The 21,665-nt window shown below is 44.5% G+C and overlaps 1 protein-coding gene across 5 annotated transcripts in view; it reads left to right on the forward strand.

The window, feature by feature from the left end:
* The first annotated feature begins 3,046 nt into the window (after positions 1 to 3,046).
* St6gal1 (ST6 beta-galactoside alpha-2,6-sialyltransferase 1) overlaps positions 3,047 to 21,665 on the forward strand; it is a 133,180-nt gene continuing 114,561 nt past the window's right edge. For 2 of the 5 annotated variants that reach the window (XM_090343580.1, XM_090343608.1), the window contains exon 1: positions 3,331 to 4,311. The gene's annotated coding sequence lies outside the window, so the exon portion shown is untranslated. Of the gene's footprint in view, positions 3,126 to 3,330; positions 4,312 to 21,665 lie in introns of those variants that run through there. The other 3 variants (XM_090343588.1, XM_090343616.1, XM_090343626.1) reach the window with 3 other exon arrangements.

Raw genomic sequence — 21,665 nt, forward strand, 5'->3', positions numbered from 1 at the left:
GTTGTCACAGCATCTGTGGTGGAGTTGAACCACAGCACCATTTCTGGCTTTTTTTTCTCTATGCATGTGGTACTGAGGATTTGAACCCATGTCTTCGTGCATGCTAAGCAAGCACTCTACCACTAGGTTAAACTCCCGGCCCCAATGGGAGGATATTTTTTAACAGTTTGTTACCTACTTCCTTTCATAATAATATCACTTCTGATTTAAGATAGCCATAAAAATTGTTTGCAAATGAAAGTAGGACTTTAAAAAAAAAAAAGAAAATAGGACTTTATTTCTATTAGTAAATAGCCTAAAGTAGTGGCCAAGAAAGGTTAGACCTGAAAGATTATTCCTGAGTCAAGAGAGAAGGAGGGGTTGGGATGGGAGTCTTAGACTGTGGCAACAGAAATAGCAAATAGCAGATGAATTACATATATTTACAGTTATTTACATATTTCTGAAAGCTGGAAAGCCTGAGATTGAGATGATAACTGATTTGATATCTAGTTAGATTTCCTGTTCTTGACTAGCTAGTTCTAGAAGTTTCTTGTTCTTGTATGGCTAATGAGTTCTCAGAGATCTGCTTTTTTTTTTTTTTTTAAATCAGTCTTGGGGCTTGAACTTAAGGACTAAGCACTGTCCTTGGACACTTTTGCTCAAGGTTAGTGCTCTGCCACCTGAGGAATCGAACCCAGTGCTTTGTGTATGCTAGGTGAGCACTCTACACTAGGCCAAACTCTGGGTCCCAGGGATCTGTTTTATAAGGACATGGGTCTCCTATATAACAGTTCTGCCTTCACACTTAGTCACCTGTTAGTATTATCTCCTAGGGGATTAGGATTTTTGCATACAAATTTTTGGGGGAGATCACATTTAATGATGGGAGTGGAAGTTGTAGAACCGAGAGTATTTAGAGGTCTGCTTATTTCTAAGGGGAAAGGACCCCCAAGTAATTAAGGCGGGAATCCTTGAGAAAATGTGTCAAAAAGCTTCACAAAAAGTCACTCAACTGTAGATCAGAAGGCCCAAATTAATAAGAGAACAATATTGGGGAAGCCATCCCATAGGGGGTCCCATGCAGCTCTCCCCTCCTTTCACTTCTGAACCCTAGATCTTCTCCAGGGTTTCATAGGTGCTGGAGAGAAGGTTGTGGTTCTCTCAGTATGGCAAGCTAAGTATCCATAGTTAGCCTTCCTGATTTTCTCCAAAAACCGTTCCGAGTTCTAGAAAACAGGACTGAGGACTAGGCCTGTGCAACCTCAGTGAGTCATTGTTTGGATTTTGTTCTTTGATTCTAGGGAGAGTTGATAAGAAAATGAAAAGGGATGTTGAAGAAAATGGCTAAGGATTTCAAGAACTGTGGGGAGAAGGTTCAAATTCTGGCTACTCACTGCCTCATTACTTTCCTCATTAAAAAGATAAAGGAACTCTCCTGGTGCAGTGGCTCTCGCCTGTAAACCTACTCAGAAGGCTGAGTTCTAAGGATTTCAGTTTGCAGTTAGTCTGGGGAGGAAAGCCTTGGGAGTCTCACATCTCCAGTTAACCAGCAAACAAACAAACAAACAAACGAAAATCCAGAAGTGGAGACCTGGCTTCAGTGCTAGGATGCTAGCTTTTCTCAAAAAAAAAAAAAAAAAAAAAAAAAAGAGCTCAGCAACAGTGTCCAGGCCTTGAGTTCAAGACCCAGGATGGCCGCAAAGAATAAACTCTCCATCTTCCATGTAGCATCCTCTTAGACACAATCTGAATTTGTGAGATTCTGTTCATTCACTCACACTCACATTTTACTGTGAGGTAGTACTTTCTGTTTGCTTCTTTGCAGATGATTTCATACATTTATTGGAGATTAAGCAGTGTTTGAAGGGAGGGCGCTGGTCCCCCAGACTCACCTCTACTGGACTTGGAGAAAGGAGTCCAAGCTCTCTGCGTACCTGGAACCTTGCCTTCCCATAGAATTCAGATTGTCTTTCACCTTTCCATCCTTCTCCCTGTCCCCTTCTAACACCGAGCCGGGCATCTAGTGGGCACTGGGCAGGCAGAGGGACTGTGGTTGCGGCCTGGAGCAGTCACGTCCCGCCTCTGGGCCCTGGAGGATTGGAGTGGGGGGCGAGCCACTTCCAGCCCTCCAGTAGGGCTGCTCCTCTGCCTTGGGAAAGTAGCCTGCGGGCAACCGTTGACTCCTAGCAGCCCCGAAGTGCACGTTCCACAACGTGTCCTCCAGATTTGCCCCATCCTTAGCCTCGGCTAAAAGGAAGGAACGTGGCTGGCTTTCGTCCTATTTTGGGGATCTGGGTCCTCATCTCTGCGCTCTGCCATCGTCCTCCCGCACAAAGCTTGGGCTGGAAGTTTCTGGGTGCAGGGTGTTCCATTACACTTCCTACACGGATGTGTAGTCGCTCGAGAATGCCCAGTTAGATGCCAAACTCGGTGACACAGATTGTGTGATTTCACTTTCTGTCCTAAGCAGTGAGTTTTCAGAGGGGCTTGGAAGTGACTTGCTCAGGGTGACGCTGTCGGTCGGTGGCAAGACACGAGGGTAGCCGGCTAGTTGGGACAAAAAGTCAGACAGTATTAAATGAACCTTGCTGAACACGAGGAGGCATCAGGTCTTTCTTTTTTGGGGGTGGGGGGGAGAGGTCCTCGCTACCCCGTGGATCTTTTTCCTCGGCTCGAGCTCCCTGTGGGTGAAGACAAGAGTCCCTAACCAGGCACTCAACCCCCAGCCCGCTGGCTGGCGACCTCCAGAGGGCCGGGCTGCTTTGGGGTGCAGTGTGGCCCCGGACCTTCCTAGTGTTCGCGACTCTATTTGCATAACGGAGGCTGCACGCTTCCTCTCCGCCCCTCGGCTGCGCGCTTCTCCCCTCCTTCCCCGTCCCCTCCACCCCGCATCCCCGGCCCCTTCCCTCTTCCCCAGCCGACCCTTCCCCCTGCGGCTCTCTCTGGAACTCCAGTCCCGGGCTGTCCCACCCCCTCCGAGTGCGGAGTCCTGAGGCACCTGGGGGCGGGGAGTCCAGGGGCCGGGCCCGGCTGGGGTGGCGCCCGGGGCGCTGCCCTCCGCTAACAAAGGGAGAAGCTGCGGGCCGGCGTGGGTGCCGAGCGGGCGGAGCAGCCGTAGCCTTCCCCGGCTGAGGGCGCTGCATGTGAGTAGGGGGTGCGGCGGGCGGCGGGGCGGCCGGGTCCCCCGACTCCCACCCCGGGGTTGATCGCTCCCTGCGGGGCCGGGGCGGAGCAGTGCGGCTAGGGCGCAGCGAGTCTGTCCTCCGCGCCGCGTTTGCCTCGGAGCAGGGAGTGTGAGTGTGTGTGTGTGTGTGTGTGTGTGTGTGTGTGTGTGTGTGTGGTGGGGGGAAGGATGTCGTGTTGTGCATTTGTTCAGGCCGAGGGGCTTGCCTTGTCCCCTCTACTCCCACCCCGGGCTCCCTGAACCGGAGGATCCACAACAAACCCACGTGTGCACGGCCCCTGAGGGACCTCGCTTCTCCGCTGCACCGTCTGTATTGTGAAAGGGGGGCGGCACTGGGAGAGTCGGGGTTCCTTCGGGTATTGGCTCCCTTGGGCTTCCAGATCGGGAAACTGAGGTCGGGGAAGGGAGAGGGAGCGCGGACAGGACTACAACAAACGCACGTGCGCAGGGTCCAGGTGAGCCAGCCGGGGTGGGCAGCCTCGAGGGACCCGCTATTGTCTCCCGTGCGAGGGAGGGGGAGAGGGAGCGACGCCGGGGACGCCCCTTGCCGGAGGAGGGCGAGAGAGGTTTAAAGACTATCACTAGAGCATCTGGTCTAAAAAGGGGAAAAGGAAACAAGAAATTAGCCCCCCCCCCCCAACATTACCCGGGGCTGAGCGTCTGTTCTATTTGTTGGTGAAGCTGATTAAGCGGCCAGCGACTTCCACTTCACAGAGGTTTCCTAGAGATAGCGGTTGAACTATGGATCTATGGGGTCTTCTTGGAAAAAAAAAGAAAAAAAGACTATGTCCGGCACCCCATTGTCCCCAAACTCCCGCAACTGCTTCTGCTGGGAAACCTCGAGCGCCTCCCCAGCCCGCGGAAAGAACAGTCGGATTTAAACATCCACGGGCCTGGCGCTTTCCCTCTCGAATCCCAGCGCCAGGACACTCCAGGTCATCGCCGCCCTTTGACTTGCTGTGTTTTCACAGCAAAGCCAGACAAAGCCTCAGGTTTGGGGTGAGGACGCAAGGACTATTTTCAGTGCTGTCATTTGCAAGAAATCCGGGAACCGGAAAGAGAGGCCTCTTGTTTGTTTCACATTTTCGGTGCTCAGCTCGGCTTTGCAGGTTTGACTTGGTGAGATCTCGCTGCGTAGCCGCCAGGTGGGTTTGGGAGGATGTGGGACTTCTAGGTCCCCGGTCCAGTTGGAGAGAGACCGTTGGGTTGTAGGAGTGACAGCCAGCCCCAGGGCTGGAACACACAGGAGCACTGTGTGAGGAGCATCGGGGGTGGGCTGCTTGCTACACTTCGGCTGGTTCTGTCTGGATATGGTCCTGTCTCCAGGAGGGCCGGACTCCCCCTTCCAGCCCTGTACCACTCTTACTGTAGAGGAACAGAGACCATCTAACGACACATCTTCCATTTGTTGCAGCTGAGAAAGCTGAGATCTAGCGTTTGGCTACTTATCCAAGTTTAAAACGAGTGAAATTGGCTACAGACAGAGGGCTCCAGGTCTCCACACTGCACCGCTGTGGCGGCCAAGGATGGCAGAACCCAGAATTCTGTGGTTGGCTTGAAAGGCAGTAGCCTTAGGGCAGACTAGAATCAAACAAAGAAAGTAATTCAAACGGAAAGCTGTACCCTTCCTTCCATCTTCCCTTTCAAGAGTTCTTGATTGTGTTGAGAAAAGACAAAATTAAGCAATTCCTTTCATAAGTGTAGTTACTTTTCCTCTCCTGGATGCCCTCCTTCCCCTAGATTCCCCTCACATTTCCCCTAGTCTGGAACCCGGCCAGCTCTGGAGACTTAGATGTTTTGCCTCTCATCTCCATGCCAGGAGGCTTTTGTTTGGGCACAAGCTAGGAGCTGTTGACATCAATGCTGCTGGGTGCAAAGTGTCTCTTATAGCTGGCAGCTCCAGAGCCCCTCTTGGGAGAACAAAGCATTATTTTCATTGGTTTTATTTAATTTATTTTTGTGTGAGTCCCACGGACTAAGGTGCTTATTTTTTTATTTGGCGAAGGAGAAGCTGGAAAACCAAAAAACAAGGGTTGAAATGTTTGTGGTTTATCCTGTCCCTGTTATCTCCTGCAGAGCTGCACTTGTTTCTTTCCTCAGAGTTGCCCGGGATTTCACTTTCACCATAGTTCTACTGGCCTTGGATGTGGGGTTCCTTCTTGTGCCTCAGGATGCTAACTCTCCAAGGAACTTTAGGAGGAATCTGGCAGCCCTGGACCCTTTAATTTTCCAGATGGGAAAATTAAGGCCTGGAAAAGAGAAATTGTCCAGTGATGCACAGTACCACACAATCTACTTTTTTAGCACCTTTGTGTGTGTGTGTGTGTGTGTGTGTGTGTGTGTAAGTAAGTAAAAGACAAATGGCTGCATCAGACAGATTGCTGTTGGTACCCCAGAGGAAAGTCAAAGTTTATGATGGTTGTTATAACAACACCCTTGAAGTCAGAGAATGAATTCCTTAAGGACTTAAATGGGTTTGATTATTAGACAGTCATGGAGCCCAGCGATACATATGGTGAGGACAGTGATAATTGCCAATGAATGTTCTTCACTCTGCTCCTGTTCTGGGTCCTCAGTTCTTTGCTTCATGCATCTCCAGTTAGGGGACTGCTTTGAATATAACTTAGTAAGCAAAGGGCAATGAGAAGCCAGAAGGGAGATAATCCACTTACCTGTTCCTGCCATTAACTTCCTGGGGCCCAGTTTTCTTCTTTACAGAGTGAGAATCCCACCTACTCAGTCTCAGCATGGACTCTTTTAGCCCATGTTTTAAGGGCAGGCTGGGAGTCAGAGCAAGTGGTTTGGGACCCACCCCCCTTCTCTCTTTCCTGTTACTTTAGAACCAGTCTTTCAGTGTATACTGTGAGGGAACAGTGTGCACGAATATCTGAGATTTGTTATCTTACTGCACATGCAGGCTCGGGAGCTTCCTAACCATGGAGAATGAAGTGGAGAATGAGGGTGTCAGACCAATCTCATTGATTTGAGTAAACTCTTATGTTTGGACCAGGAACTGCTCTCACATCACAGAGTGGTGTAAATGCCTGCCAGACTGAAAGAGAGCTGTGTAACTACTTGCAAAACAGTTCCAATGACAAATAAAAAATAAGACTGGAACTCTCACACCTAAATGAAAGTAATTTCAAATTATTCTATTTGTCCATCTCCTATTTACTGACTTTACTGATATACAGACAGCAGAGGTTGGGGGGGGGGGGTCTTTTCAGCCTTGGGTTACAAAAAATAAATGAACCCGTTCATTGTTTTAAAGGACTTAGAATTTTTCAGAAATTCCAACTCAATTCTGCCACCCTTGCTTACATAACGTTTGGGTCTCTGTCAGAAATTGCTCTAAAAGAATACCTAACTTATCTCACTATTGACCCATGGAATGTCCTTTTCTCGTATGAGTAAAATCAATAACTGGTGGTAAATGAAGGAGTGGAAAGTGAAGTTTAAGATCTCAAAGACAATGTGGCCCTCCAAAATAAGAGGACATGGTTGTACTGAAAAAAAAAATCAAGGCTCATACTTGCATTCCTAACTACTCAGAAGAATCATGATCAAAAGTTAGGGAGACCCAGCTAAGTGCCGTTTCTCACACTTGTAATCCTAGCTAATCAGGAGGCTGAGATCTGAAGATTGCAGTTCAAAGCCAGCCCAGGCACTAAAGAACAGGAGACTATTATCTCCAGTTAATCAGTAGAAAGTGGGAAGTGGGACTGTGGCTCCTGGGATAGGGTGGCAGACTTGAGCTGACGAGCTCAGGGACAGCACCCAGGCCCAGAGTTCAAGCCTCATGACCCACCAAAAAAAAAAAAAAAAGTTAGGGAGACCCCTATCTTACATTAGTCCCTCCTCGCGCCCCCCCCAAAATAAAAAACCCAAAAAACCCCAACTAGCTGAGTGTGGTGGTTCACACCTGTGGTCTCAGCTACTTGGGAGGTGGAGATAGGATTGCAATTCTAGACTGGTCCAGGAAAAACTATAAAAACTTAACTGAAGAACAAACTAAAAACAAAAAAAGGCGTAGTTCTAGTCTTGAGCGCTTGCCTACCAAATAAGAGGCTCTGAGTTTAATCCTGAGGACTGCACACAGAAAAAGTTAATTACTATGAAACTCACAGTAGTTCATCTGCAACTTTAGAATCGACAATTTGAGCAGAGTTTGTTGTACAGATCTGTATAGATGGTTTGTTTGATAAGGACTGAACTAGGGAAATGTGATGTTTACATACTTGTTTGTATGTATTTTTAAACTATGCCTGGGCATTCTGAGTTTCATAAATGAAACTGTTTATGGGTAGCTTCACCATATCATACAGGGTGATTTTTCAAGTCATTACATGAAGGGCAAAGTTAGCCTTCACAGTTAAGACTGTAATTCAAATTTTACTTGCTATTTTGATTATAAAAGCATTTTCACTGAGGAAAATTTGGAAAACATATAGATATATTGACAAACATAATAAAAATTCTATGATCCAAATACAGCCACAGTTAATATTTGGTAATTATTCTTCTAGTTTCTCTTTGTAAAAATGAATTTATGCTAGCAGAATCCCAGTTACTAAAGAGGCTGAGATCTGAGGATCGAGGTTCAAAGCCAGCCCAAACAATACAAAGCCAAGAGACTTATCTCCAGTTAATCACTGGAAAAGGGGAAATGGGGCTGTGGCTCAAATGTAGGGCAGTAGCCTTGAGCTGAAGAGCTCAGGGACAGTGCCCAGGCCAGAGTTCAAGCCCCATGATGCTCCCCACCCCCCTAAAAAATGAATTCATGGCCAGGAGTGTGGCCTAGTGATAGAGTGCCTGCCTAGCATGCATGAAGCTCTGGATTTGATTCCTTGGTACCACATACACAAAGAAAGCCCAAGGACAGTGCTCAGGCCCTAAGTTCAAGCCCAAGGACTGGCAAAAACAAAACAAAACAATTTCTTTAACTGGTTAAGGATATACGGCATATGCAGTTATATCTATTGCTTTTCATGTTTAACCTCTCTCTGTCTCTATCTACACATTATCTTACACCAGCAGTAAAGCTACACCTTCTGATATACCATTCATGTCCGTTGTTCAACATCTTCAAGGTCATTGGTCCTAAGGGTTCTGATGACGTTGGTGCTGTGAGGGTTTGTCCAAGAAGGAGCCTGTTTTTCTGACCCTGTCTTGAGTCTTCAAATATCAGCTGTAGGCTTTGTAGCAGTCCACAGATAATTCAGAACAGTGGGTAAAGAAGATCCCTGTGTGTACTGCCTTATGCTTAAAATGACAACAAAACCTATCATATGAAGTGGTGCTGTGGCTCAAAGTAGTGGAGCACTAGCCTGAGCAAAAGAGCTCATGGATAGTGCTCAGACCTTGAGTTCAAGCCCCATGACCAACAAAAACAAGCAAACAAACAAACAGAATAGTAAGAAACAACTCACCATAATGCCCCAATTCTCATTTTCCATACATGATAAATGGGCAACTCCAGAATCATTTATTATTTTACTCATCATCATATATTTAAATGCCTTTATAAACAAAGATGAATAACAAAGTCAAACTTCTTTGCCAGTGGTAGGACTTAAACTATAACTTTAGTTGCTTGCTCATTCTGTCATTTGGAGCCCTGCCTCTAGCCTGGCTTTTTGCTGAGTACTTGGAGATAGAATTGAGGACTTTTCTGCTGGGCCTGGCTTTCCATTTCTCCACATCTCATCCTCCTGAGTAGTTAGGATAATGGATGTGAGCCACCAGCACCTGCCACAAAGCTTAACTTCTAAGAAGAAGTCCAAAGGAGGAGGCATGAGTGATAAGAGACTAGTGTTGGATTATGTTCAATCACAGAAGAGGGGCAAGCTCTCAAAGCTGGAGTAGGTAGTGGCAGAGCTTCTGTCAGGTGCCGTTACTGGGTGGCCAAACAACTTCTAAGTTTTCCCTTTTACAAATGGCATTGTGATTCATGTACTCACACACACACACACACACACACACACACACACACACAAATCTGTTCATTTTTTTCAGAATTTTCACAGGATAGAGACTTAAAGTTGGCTCTTGGGTCACATTGTAAAGGGTATAATCATTTAAGAAGCTTCCTACATTTAGTCTATAACATGTAAGTCTTAAAATAGGGAAGTATATAGAGAGGAAGTTGTAAAAAAATAATAGCATAAACAATTTCAGATTTCATTTCTTGTTTGTCATTTGTTGCTTGGGATGTGGACAGGATATTTAAATGCACTAAGCTTCATTTTCCTCTCTGTAAAATGGGACAGCAGAGCTCATATCTCAGGGCAATTATAACGATTAGGTGACTTCACAGGTATGCAGACACTTTTGGTTCTAAATTTTGTTGTTTTTGTCATGGCAGCAGGTCCTTTTGTGGCTGTGTGTGTGTGTGTGTGTGTGTTTTGAAAGTGTGAGAAAGTTAGATGAATTGGAAACTGCTACCTACTAGGTGACAGAAAATAATCACTTGCATGATTCATTAACCTATCTTCCTGTTATAAACAATTCAGACAAAGAGAAGTAGGAGGAGGATATGATAAGTACCATATCATGTTATCTAGTTTCAGCGATTATCAAAACTCATGGCTAGTATATAGCCCTTCTTTCAGCTACATAGTACTATGAAGAAAGTTCCAGATTATCTTATCAGAGTTGCCATAAATATTTCAGAGTCCCATGATGCATATTTGAGTTATTAAGTTGTGTTGGCTCAGGGCCTGTCTCTGCTGTTGTTATTAAGCACACACTGTGTGTTTGTGTGTGTGTGTTTGTGTGTGTGTGTGTGTGTGTGTGTGTGTGTGTGTGTGTGTGTATGTGGAGATGGAGGGTCGGGGGAGGGAGAAAACCATTGGGGAATTAAGTAATGAGGCCTTGACATCTCCCAAAGAGAGAATGGACAGTGGATTTAAAACCCAGAGACCCTTATAAGTTATACGATTCTGGCAAGCACTCTCCCTTATCTCTCCTCATTCTCCAAGCCACTCTTAAGCATTTTCGCTTTGCTTTCACACGTACACATAAAATCTTTTGATTCTAATGCCATTCTTCACTCTGTGTGCCTTGTCCCTCCCTCTGGTGTCCTCAGCCTCCCTGCCACAGGACCTGTTTTACATCCCAACCCTTCATTGCTTCAGTGTATGCTAATCATTCAAAGGAGTTTCTCTAGGGGACTTCACATAGGCACATCCACCATCTAAACCACACTGAAGCTCCTCACCTTTTTTCACTTTTCTCGTTTCCACTATCCTCTACTGTAATAGTGTTCAGTGAGTTCCACAGTGCTATCTTCACAGATGTAATGTATTCACTAACACTCCCCCCCCCACCAAGTTCCCTTGGTCAAAAATGGGGTGAATATTGAATGTGACCACCCCAATGGCTCTGATTTAGATCAGAATCCAGCCTTGTCTGCCTTCCTGAGAAGCAAAGTTTCCATGGATGAAGGCCCCAGACCAATGGCCTGACATCCTCAGGATAAACTTGGGTAGTATTGCCGACAGCTCAGCAGCTCCTGTTTAAGAAGTGGTGGCTTGCCCAGGTGCAGTGATTCACACCTGTAATGCTAGCTACTCAGGAGGCTGAGATCTGAGGATCAAGGTTCAAAGCCAGTCCTGGCACAAAAGGACTTGATACTTCACTCCATTTAGCCTCTAGAAAACGGGAAGTGAGGTTTGGCTCGAGGGTAGGGTGGTAGCCTTGAACTGTAGAGTTCAGGGACATTGCCAGGCCCAAGGGTAGGGTGGTAGCCTTGAGCTGAAGAGCTCAGGGACAGCACCCAGGCCGAGTTCAAGCCCCATGATGCCCCCCCCCAAAAAAAAATGGTGGCTTCAGATGCACACATACACTCTGCATCCTGGGTTAGAAAATCTCCTTCTTATTCGACCTCACCCACTTCTTTCTTAGCCCTTTGCCTCTGCTATGTAGTTGAGCACAGAATGCCAGAAAAAGGCATGGTTTTGTCATGAATAACATGCTCATCTCCAGTCCCCTTTCTTCCATCCCAAAACATCGGATTCCCTTTCCACCTCTAACTTTGATTAGTATTGATGTCCTTTAGCACCCCCCCCCACCTTTTTTTTTTCCAGTCCTGGGGCTTGAACTCAGGGCCTAGTATTGTCCTTAGACACATTTTGCTCAAAGCTAGCACCCTGAAACTTGAGCCACAGCACCACTTCCAGCTTTTTCTGAGTAAGTGGTACCGAGAAATCGAACTCAGGCTTCATGTATGCTAAGCGAGCACTCCACCACTAGGCTACACTCCTGGCTCTTAGCTTGTTTTTAATATACAAGTAGGTATTACTGACTCCAGAGAGGACAGAATCTGATTTAGCAATGAAATCAGAGCCCTCTCCTCCATTTATTGCAACTTCCGGCATTTCAAGGCCTGGGCTGTAACTTGTGGTCTCTGATTGTTGCTAGCCAGCCAGAAAACTGGACTGTATTATAATTTATGTCCTGAAAAAGTTCAGACATACAGAAGTAGAAACCAGGATGCTATAAAGTCATCAGGGTCATAGCTCTAACAAAATGATCAAAATGTGTGGCTTAGCCATGCTGCTAGCTCACCCCTGTTATACTACTTACGCAGGAAGCTGAGATCTGAGGATTGAGACGTATTATCAGAGTACCCACAAATATCTCATTGAGTTCCATGATGCATATTGAGCTGATCCATGTGACATCTGCAGGCTACCCTGGACATGTTGCCTCTGGACTCAGCTCTCCATTTTCCTTTGCTCTTCTAGCTGTTCATTATCAGATGAACAACACATGTAAACTTGGAGGCTTCTTTCCAAGGAATCCAATATATATGGAAAAATTCAGACACATAGAAGTGGAATGTAGGAGGCAACAAAGGAAAATAATCAAGGAAATTGTATTAAAATGTTCAGGAATAAAAAGAAAATTAACCCTCTTACCTAAGGCTGTTTTTCTCCATTTTACTTCCCTCTAAAATGACTCATATACAGTTTGAGGTCAATCCTTTCTAGCAGCTTCTGCCTGCACTTATATATTTGTCCTTGGTCAGATGCAACTATATTTTACAAACTTATTAAATAGATGACATATTTGCCACTTTACAAATTGGTCTTTTTTTCACTTTACGTGTGGGAGGTCTTTCCATATCTGAATATATATTTTTCATATCTGTATTATAATTAATTTTGTGAATGTACTTAATTTTCTGTTGGTAGACATTTATCTACCTTCATAAGAATATATATACATTTAATCATTTTAGGCTTCAACATATGGAATGTTGATTATAAACATCAGTTTCTATGACATTCACGTAGTTAAATGAAGCTAGTCCACCAAGCTCTTGGAAAGGTAACAGAGGTGGAGCCCAGGGAATTGAGGGCTGAGTGTTTGGGTGAAAGGATATTTTTGGAGCAAGCTTGTCTGATTGGATGCCCTTAGCCTCAAGTGTAGAAACTGAGCTTTACCATCCCCTCCTGCCTCTCTCTGGGCATTCAACGTTTAATTCTGTTCCAAAGGTCAGAGGTGACAGTGAGCGAGAAATGGTCATTTGTTCTCAGGTTCTGGGGGAGCCCATTTTACTCTGTCAGAGTTTTCTTAGCCTTATGGACCGCAGCTTCCCTGGGTCCCATCCAGTCATAAAACAAAGCCTACCCAGAAGTGAACTAACTGGAAGACAGGGGTTCAGGACATGATGTATTGGGGGTGGAATAAATGTGGGGATCAGGTCTTTGTATCTGATTTTAAAAATTAAGAGATAAAAAGAGACTCACATCTGTAATTCTAGCTACTCTGAAGGTTGAGTTCTGTGGAGCCCAGTTTGAAGTCAGCATGGGTGAGACTTATCTCCAGCTAAAAGTAGGGGTTGTGGCTCAAATGGTAGAACACTACTTGTAAGCAACAAAGCTAAAGGATTATCTCCCAGGTCCTGAGTTCCAGGCACCAAAATCAAAATAAACAACAACAACAACAAAAAAGGAAATTTAAAAAAGGGAAGAGGGTTTTTTTTTGGGGGGGGGGTCATGGGGCTTGAACCCTGGGCCTGGGTGCTGTCCCTAAGCTCTTCAGCTCAAGGGTAAAAGCAGAGGACTCATATTGTAGGAGAGCTGGCTCCCTCTAATGTTGAGAATCCATGACTATGGAGCAAGAAGCAGAAAGCTGTAAAGTAGGACTGGCGGTGGATGATAAACTGTGAAGAGTGTGATCTGCGCGAGCAGTTTGCACCTATCAGAAAAGGTAGCTTATAATGGAGGCTGAACCATTGTTTTCTTTGGTTCTTGGCAACCCTCTCCTGTTATGTCCTTGGCTTAGATTCATAAACTGTGTCTACAGGATTAAATATATCACCTACATCTTAAATGACCAGGAAATCTGGCAGATGGAAAAGAACTATGTGTTCCAGGAGCATGACTAAATTTTTTTTTCATGACAGTTTTTTATTAATTCTTTTTTTTCTAAATCTGTGTCCACTACTTGATGGGTGGAGTTTTCCCTAACACAGAGCTCAAACAACATCCAGCTTTAATTTTTGGACCCCTGTACTGTCTGAAACTGCTTGAAGGACCTCTGGGGTGGAATGGATGGTTCTCACCCTGTCTCTTTTTTCCCTTAAGTCTTAGGTGAGTTTGAAGAGAGAAATGTGACTACGGTTACCATCTTCTGGTTTTTGCTATGTGCCTGATTCTGATCAGTCACTATGTGTATTCTTTCATCCAAGTGTGAGTGGTATCTGGAATCAGGAGAATAATTTTGGAAATGAGAAGACTGAGCTTCAGAGAAGTCTGAGTACCTCTACAGCTGCTAAGGGTACAGGTGGGAATGGAGCATCTTTGCCCACCTCTTTCCCTGAATCATGCTACATGTCTGGTCACTGCTCATATTCCCCATCTTTGGAATCTGAGTTGTACTTAGTTCTGTCATTCATTTGAGATTTAACTGGACAATGTCTCCTTATAAGACTTTCTCCTATTCCCCTAAGACCAGTGAAAGAATTTAGGGGGGTGGCTATGGGTGAGTAATGTGACTATTGAATCCAGTGTATAATTGTTCATTTCCCTATTTGGTAAGAGTTCTTTGTGTCACAGTTGGTTTTGCTGTTTTCTTGCCCTTTTAAATCTGTCCTGTCTACTTGTGATCACTATCTGGTTATGACTGGAACTAAACACACCTGTTAGCGTGACTATAGACCAGTGACTACCACGGCTCAGCTCCTCTCAATGTCTGGAAGCTTGTAAATGGAACTCAATATCAGCATTGTTAAGGGCTTATCTTGCAGCTGTGCTCCTAGGTTCTGAAATAATCTCTTCTTTTGTAGGCTATATTCAACACCACTGTGTTCATTAACTATTTATTGAGTACTTATATGCTAGACACTGGGATGACCCATGTAAAGAAACTACCTTGTAGATATTTATTCACATACATATCCAATGTAACTAGCATGCTAAGTGGCAGACAAACTTCCCATCACCCTCTGTCTATCTTCTCTGAATTCCTGCTTGCTTCATGCACTTAACAAACCTTGAATGCCTTCTACAGGCCAGGCATGGTGCTTTCTTTGCTTAGTCGGAGGGAGACATGCACATAGTTATTACTGCCTTATGGGGTATGTAGTATAATTTAAGTATGCCCAGGAAGCTGGGTGCCTGTGGTTCATGCCTGTTATTCCATCTTCTTAAGAGGCTGAGATTTGAGGATCATGATTCTAAACTAAGTCAGTATGGGTAGGAAAGTCTGCGAGACTCTTAATCTCCAATTAACCTCCAAAAATCCAGAAGTGATGTGGCTGAAATGGTAGAGCAGTGGTCTTGAACACCAAAATGCTCAGGGGCAATGCCCAGGCCCTAAATTCAAGCTCTAGTTCAAGCTCTAAGTTCAAGTTCACACACACACACACACACACACACACACACACACACACGCACACACACACACACACACAGACTATATACAGGGATGGGGGAAAAGGTACAGTGAGTTTGAGAAAGTACTCTGAAAGAAGTGATATTTGAGTATGGCCTTAGAAGGTAGCAGCTGTCACCTTGTTTGCATTTGGGGAAAGGGCTGCCTGAGCAGAGGTTGAGGGAAAGAAGAGGCTCATCTAGTGTGTGGAGGAAACACTAGCAGGTGGACTGGTTGATTGCACGAGGCAGGAAGTGGTGGCTCCCTATCTTGTATAATATGATTTCATCACTTTCCTACCTGGTAGGTATTATCTTAAATGGTGAGGAAAGAAAGGCTGAAGAGCATTTGGTGACTTGTTCAAAAGCACTCCATTCAATGAGCTGAGGTGCTTGGACTTGAATATGGGCCTTATTGCCTCTGAAGCCCATGCTCTATCAGTTTTTCACTTGAGTACCCGCAGGGTCATGCTGGAAATGGCTAGCATGTTAGCTAACATATTGTTTCCTCTATTGTCTTCTATTTCTCTTTTCTTTTCCTTCCTTCCTGCCTGCCTGCCTTCCTTCTTCCTTTTTTTTTTTCCCAGTCCTAGGCTTGAGCTCAGGGCCTGAGTACTGTCCTTGAGCTTTCTCAAAGCTAGTGGTCTGCCACTTGAACCACAGTACCACTTCTGGCTTTTTCTATGTATGTGGTACAGAGGAATTGAACCCAGGTCTTCGTGCATGCTAAGAAAACACTCTACCACTAGACTAAACTCTCTGCCCTCTTTTCTTTTCTTTTTTTTTTTAATATGCTGGTACTAAAGTTTGAACTCAGGGCTTAAGCACTGTCCTTGCGCTTTCTCAAGGCTAGCGCTCTATCACTTGAGTCACAGCTTTTGGCTTTTTCTGTGTATGTGGTACTGAGGAATCGAACTCAGGGCTTTGTGCATGCTAGATAAGCTCTCTATCATTAGGTCATGTTCCCGGCCCATTTGTAATCTTGTAAGGGTCAAATCTTGTCCTTTCCTTCCACCTGACTTTTGGTGTTCTTCATCTGTTAGCTGCATTGAGAGTGGTGAGCCAGATGGTAGTGACCTTTTCTGATTCTTGGCTCTAATTTCTATTCTTTTATTTGGTCAGTCAGTAGATTAGAAATCTTCCAAATGTGACAATGGAGATTTATCTCCTTTCTGAAATGTTCCTGGTTTGAGAGGCAGGTGTTATTTGTGAAACTTCTGACTCAGAGAAGCTTTGTGGAGCTTTGAATGAGAGAGGGGCAAGTGGCCTTTGAGCTGTGCTGTGAAGATGAGCAGAATTTAAGAGCAAGATTATTCTGTCCAATTGTGAATGGAATATTTTTCACCTTAGTCTTCATCTCCAAGATAATTTCTGCACTTGGCTTTTGAGTAGGAAAGGCAGTATAGATTATTGATTCAAAATAAAGTTTATTGAAGACCAAAGACAAGGTGATGAAACAATAGAACCAAATAAAATGCGCAACTACCGGGCCAAAGTAAACAATTGAGGGCACCTCAATTGTTAAATTTTTAAAAGGGGGACTGCGGGTATAGCTCAATGGGAAAAAACTTGCCTAACATGTATGAGGCCCTGGGTTCAAACATCATTATCACAGCAGCAGCAGCAGCAGCAGCAGCAACAACAACAACAACAACACACACACACACACACACACACACACACACACACACACACACACACACACATACATACTTCTTTAGTAAGGGATCTATTGAAACTAAGTTGGTGGCAGAGCAAGAAAATAAGAAAATTTGAAAACTTAAATCTCATCATATGCTGAGAGAAAAGGGTTAAATCAGAGATCTGAAGGCTGTACAGAGATGATCTTCTAGAATCATAATTGGCTATCACTTTTGCTTAGGTGGAAACTGGTCAAAACTTGGTCTGTAAACATACCTTGCTGTCAAAGAGCTGAGAGAAAATCCCAGCTGGATGTCACAGGATTTGAAAGGGAACTATGGATACTAGATGCAATTTATTGATTGCTGTCACAAGGGAAGACGCCTCTGGTGACCTCAGACTTAATTTGCAGCAGAAGAAAGACACTGAGTTGAAATGTTGGCAAGTAGTTGGGGAGGGGCAATTGATTCAATTCTATTAATTACTCTGCATGTAGAAGCCAGGGAGACATTCTCATACATGTAAAAACTCTGAGGTGAAATTAATCAGCTAACTCACTTAGGAAGGTGTGATTGAAGGTTGTTCGATGAATTCCTACCCTTTCAAATGGAGAAGCAAAACTAAGAAGAGGTGGGAAGATAAAACTAAAAGATACAATGTAATCAAGTTAAAAAGCATGTATCAGAAACAGCTGGAGTTGATGTGGAGGAGGTGTAAGTGCCAACTTCCCTTTCACATTGTAACTGGGGAGTTGAAACGAAAACTTTCAAAAGTAGTTATAAGTTATAGGGTTGGGAGTTTGGCCTAGTGGTAGGTAGGGTGCTTGCCTAGCGTACATGAAGACCTGGTTTCAATTCCTTGGTACCGTATACATAGGAAAAAGCCAGAAGTGGTGCTGAGGCACAAGTGGCAGAGCTCTAGCCTTGAGAAAACCTAAGGACCAGGACAGTGCTCAGGCCCTGAGCCCACGTCCAAACTGGCAGGAAAAAAAAAAAAAAAGACAAAACAAAAGTAGCTATAAAGCAAGTTTTACTTGTCTTTCACACACCCTTCTATTCTTCACATTTCTATCCACATGCAAATAAAGAGGTGAAAATTAATACTAATCGATTCCTATTTTATTCCTAGATGAAGTTACCTTGGGTGATTTTTTTTTTCTTTTTAGCTTCATGTAGTTTCATGGTGATTGATGCTCTTTTGACGAAGCCCATCAAGGTTCATCCTCACTATGTCCTTGTGCTCAGGAGTGAAGAGAAGGTGGGAGATATAGTCAAATAGGACCTTGCCTTTCTTTGGGTGGCTGGGAGCCAGTTATATAAGCACTCTCCTCTAGGCAGAACAGAATATGTCATAAGTCAAGTGAATAGGGTCCAGACGGTGATGATGAAGACCTCCCAGAGGAGTTTGGCCTGGACGCTGAAGGACAAGAAAGGTTCTGATAGATTGAGACTTAGAGGAGTGTGTGGAGGAGTGAAAGTATGTGGCATGTCTGGGTAACCATGAGTAATTTGTTATGGCTGGAGGGCAAAGAGGTCTGGGAGGGATACTGTTCATTTCAGTGCCCACAAAATAACCAGGTACTGGACACAGATGATTCTAGCCTGTCCAATAACCCTATAGCATGTGTAAGTTATCATTGCAATGCTGCAAGGACTATGTTGTTTTATTGTTGCTGTTTGTTTTTATATTGTATGTATATTTTTATTTTTGACAGTACTAGGGCTTCAGCTCAGGACTCCACACTCTCCCTTAGCTTCTTTGCTAAAGGCTAGTGCTTTACTATTTGAGCCATAGTGCCACTTCCTGGTCAGTTTTGATTATTTGCCCACATAGTATGAAAATTATTTGAGACCCCTGAACTTCCTACATTTCTACTGTGCTGATTTTTAGGGCACAAAGATCTGAATTAGCTACCTTTCTAAAGCAAAATATGTAACATGATAAATATAAAATCATATATATGTATATATAACCTTAAACATTTATTTATTTATTAGGTGCCAGTACTTGGACTTGAACTCAGGGCCAGGGCCCAATTCCTTAGCTTTTTTTTTTTTTTTTGTGGGTCATGGGACTTGAACTTAGCCTGGGTGCTGTCCCTGAGCTCTTCAGCTTAAGGCTATGGACCTACCCTGGGCCTGGGCATTGTCCCTGAGCGCTTTAGCTTGAGGCTACCACCCTACTCTTGAGCCAAGCCCTACTTTCCATTTTCTAGAGGTTAATTGGAGATAAGAGTCTCCAAGACCTTTTGTGCCTGGACTGACTTTGAACCTTGATCCTCAGATCTCAGCCTCCTGATTAGTTAGGATTACAGGCGTGAGCCAATGCACCGACAACCCTTAACTTTTTTGATCAAGACTGGCACTCCAATACTTGAACCTCAGCTCTTCAACTCTTTGGTGGTTAATTGGAGTCTCACAGATTTTTCTGCCCAGGCTGGCTTTGAACCTTGATGTTCAGATCTCGGCCTCCTAAATATCTAACTGGTGCCCATCTAATCTAATATTTTCTAGACAAATATTTGGCCAATAAGTAATATATAGTAATATAAGTAATCTGTAGTTCATAAGTGTTTGAATAAAAATGTTCACCTGTAAAATGAAATATTTTAGAATAAATTTTACAGGCAAAACTTTAACTAATAGAAGAATTGAAATTCTCATCCAGATTTGAAGATCCAGTTAAAAGCCTAATTTTCTTATCCATAAAAAGGGGTACTGATTGTGTTACTACCAAATCTCAGAGGAAATTTTTGTTTTGCCAATAGTAGAACTTAAACTCTGAGCCTGTGCACAGTCCCTGAGCTTTTCTGCCCAAGGCAAGCACTCTTAGCACTTTGTGCCTCAGCTCTACTTCTAGGTTTTTGGTGGTTAATCGGAGAGTCTCATGGACCTTTCTGCCTGAGCTGACTTCAAAGCACAATCTTCAGATCACAAGCTCCTGAGTAGCTAGGATTACAAAAAGACATTTGCCACCAGCACCTGGCTTCAAAGGAAGTTTCATGTTCAAGTTCTATCATAGATATAACAAGATGAGAAAGGACAGAAGAACTGTTCAGAGGAACATTTTCATATATTTATTTAATTTGTTGAAACAAAGTCTTGCTATATGATACAAATTTGGCCTTAAACTTGTGGTCTTTATTTCTCTTCCTCCAATTGCTAGAATTACAGGTATGTAAACACCATGCTGGGTCACGCAAAAAAAGGGCTTGTTTTTGGTGATGCATTCTGTGACCTTCTGAGATTATTCATCTGCTTAAGCACCTACAGGGGTCTATGAGAACTCTCTCACAGCCACAGACATGGTCCCTGAAGTGTTGAGACAAACAACTTAGTCAACAGGCAAGACAGGGTGTTTTCTGTGACTCAGATATGCAGCCTAGGGCTATGGTGGGTGGCAGTAGAGAAGGTGAGCGGCTGGGTTGGCTCTGGCAGGGCCTGATAAGAGAATGCATCTTCTGCTTTTCTGCTTGCTGGGGATTGTCTGGGCTCGGGAGTTGGCTGGTATGTCTGTCAACATCTTGTCAAGGGTGGAGGAGGCATCCAGAGGCATGAGGCTACAGGGAGGAATCTGGAGCTGCCAGGCCTGTCTGAGAGAGACTGTGAAGGGACAGGTAGGATGCATTACTTGCATGACAATCTTTATTTTGCAGAAGAATTGACTGAAAAAAAAAATAGTGAGGAGGGCCCTGCTGACAAAATACATCTAGGTTGGAAAACAGCCAGGTTGCAGCCCATCTAGCCTGGCATACTCCACATTTACTCCAGGAAGGGTTGTTTTATGCCGGGGCCAACCGGCAGCAAACCAGGGTTCGCAGATTGGGGTTCCTGAAATAGGGGGCAAGGACTAGGAAGAAATAGGAGACAGACACACCGGGTCCGGGATGTCCGCAGTCCAGGTAAAGACTGCCGTTTATTTTCCACTCCCCTTCTTCCCTTCTCCAGACCCAGGGAACTTCCAGGTGTTACATTCATATGGTAAATCTCAGGTCATTTAAACAGAATAAGGCCAGAAAACAATAAGACAATAAAGCCATTGTCTGATGCAAATCAAGGTACAGTTTGATCCCACTCTGGCTCCCAACAGTTTTAGGTTCTGGGATGGGGCCTGGTATGCTCTGAAAGTGTGTGTGTGTGTGTGTGTGTGTGTGTGTGTGTGTGTGTGTGTGTGTGTGTGTGTGTGTGTTACTGTTGTCACAAAGATCCAGTGTGCTCCATACTTCTAAGAGGTCCATGCTTCCTTACTCACTGGCCCATCTGCTACAGAGACCACAAAGCCTTTCAGCTCAGTCACAGCTCCAGGCAGCCACTGTGCATGATGAAGCCTGTGAAATCCATGTTCTACAGGGGAAAGAGAATACTCTTATCTCACACGCAACACTGTCCATCTTAGCAACGCTGCTGTGTTGGACCTTGACCTTCTGAGCAATGGGAATAATGCTTAGATTCTCTGTACAGCCCCAGACTCATGATAGTACCCACCCTGGAAAGTTTTGGAGTAATGAATGATAGCCTTCCTAGGGCACATATCTGTTCTCTGAGATCCCTCCAGAGAGAGGTCCACAGGCGCTGTATGCAGCAGCCTAGAGTGCTGTGGTATGTCCTCTGCATAGGAAACTGTGTGTGTGTGTGTGTGTGTCCATGCGTGTGCATGTGTGCACGTGCGCATATGCTCTCACTGATATCGGGGCTTGAATTCAGGGGCTTGGCACTGTCCTTTTGTTGTTTTCTTTCTTCTAGTCCTGGGGCTTGAACCCAGGGCCTGGGCACTGTCTTTAGGCTTTCTCAAGGCTAGAGCTCTGCCACTTGAGCTGCTTGAGCACTGCTTCCAACTTTTTCTATGTATGTGGTACCCAGGAATCGAACCCAGGTCTTCATGCATGCTAGACAAACACTCTACCGCTAGGCCAAACTCCCTGCCCCTATCCTTTAGTGTTTTTTTTCCACTCAAGGATGGTATATTTGAGTCAAATC

This window comes from Megascapheus bottae, chromosome 1, assembly GCF_031878675.1.
Source record: "Megascapheus bottae isolate mThoBot1 chromosome 1, mThoBot2.hap1, whole genome shotgun sequence".
NCBI lineage: Eukaryota > Metazoa > Chordata > Mammalia > Rodentia > Geomyidae > Megascapheus > Megascapheus bottae.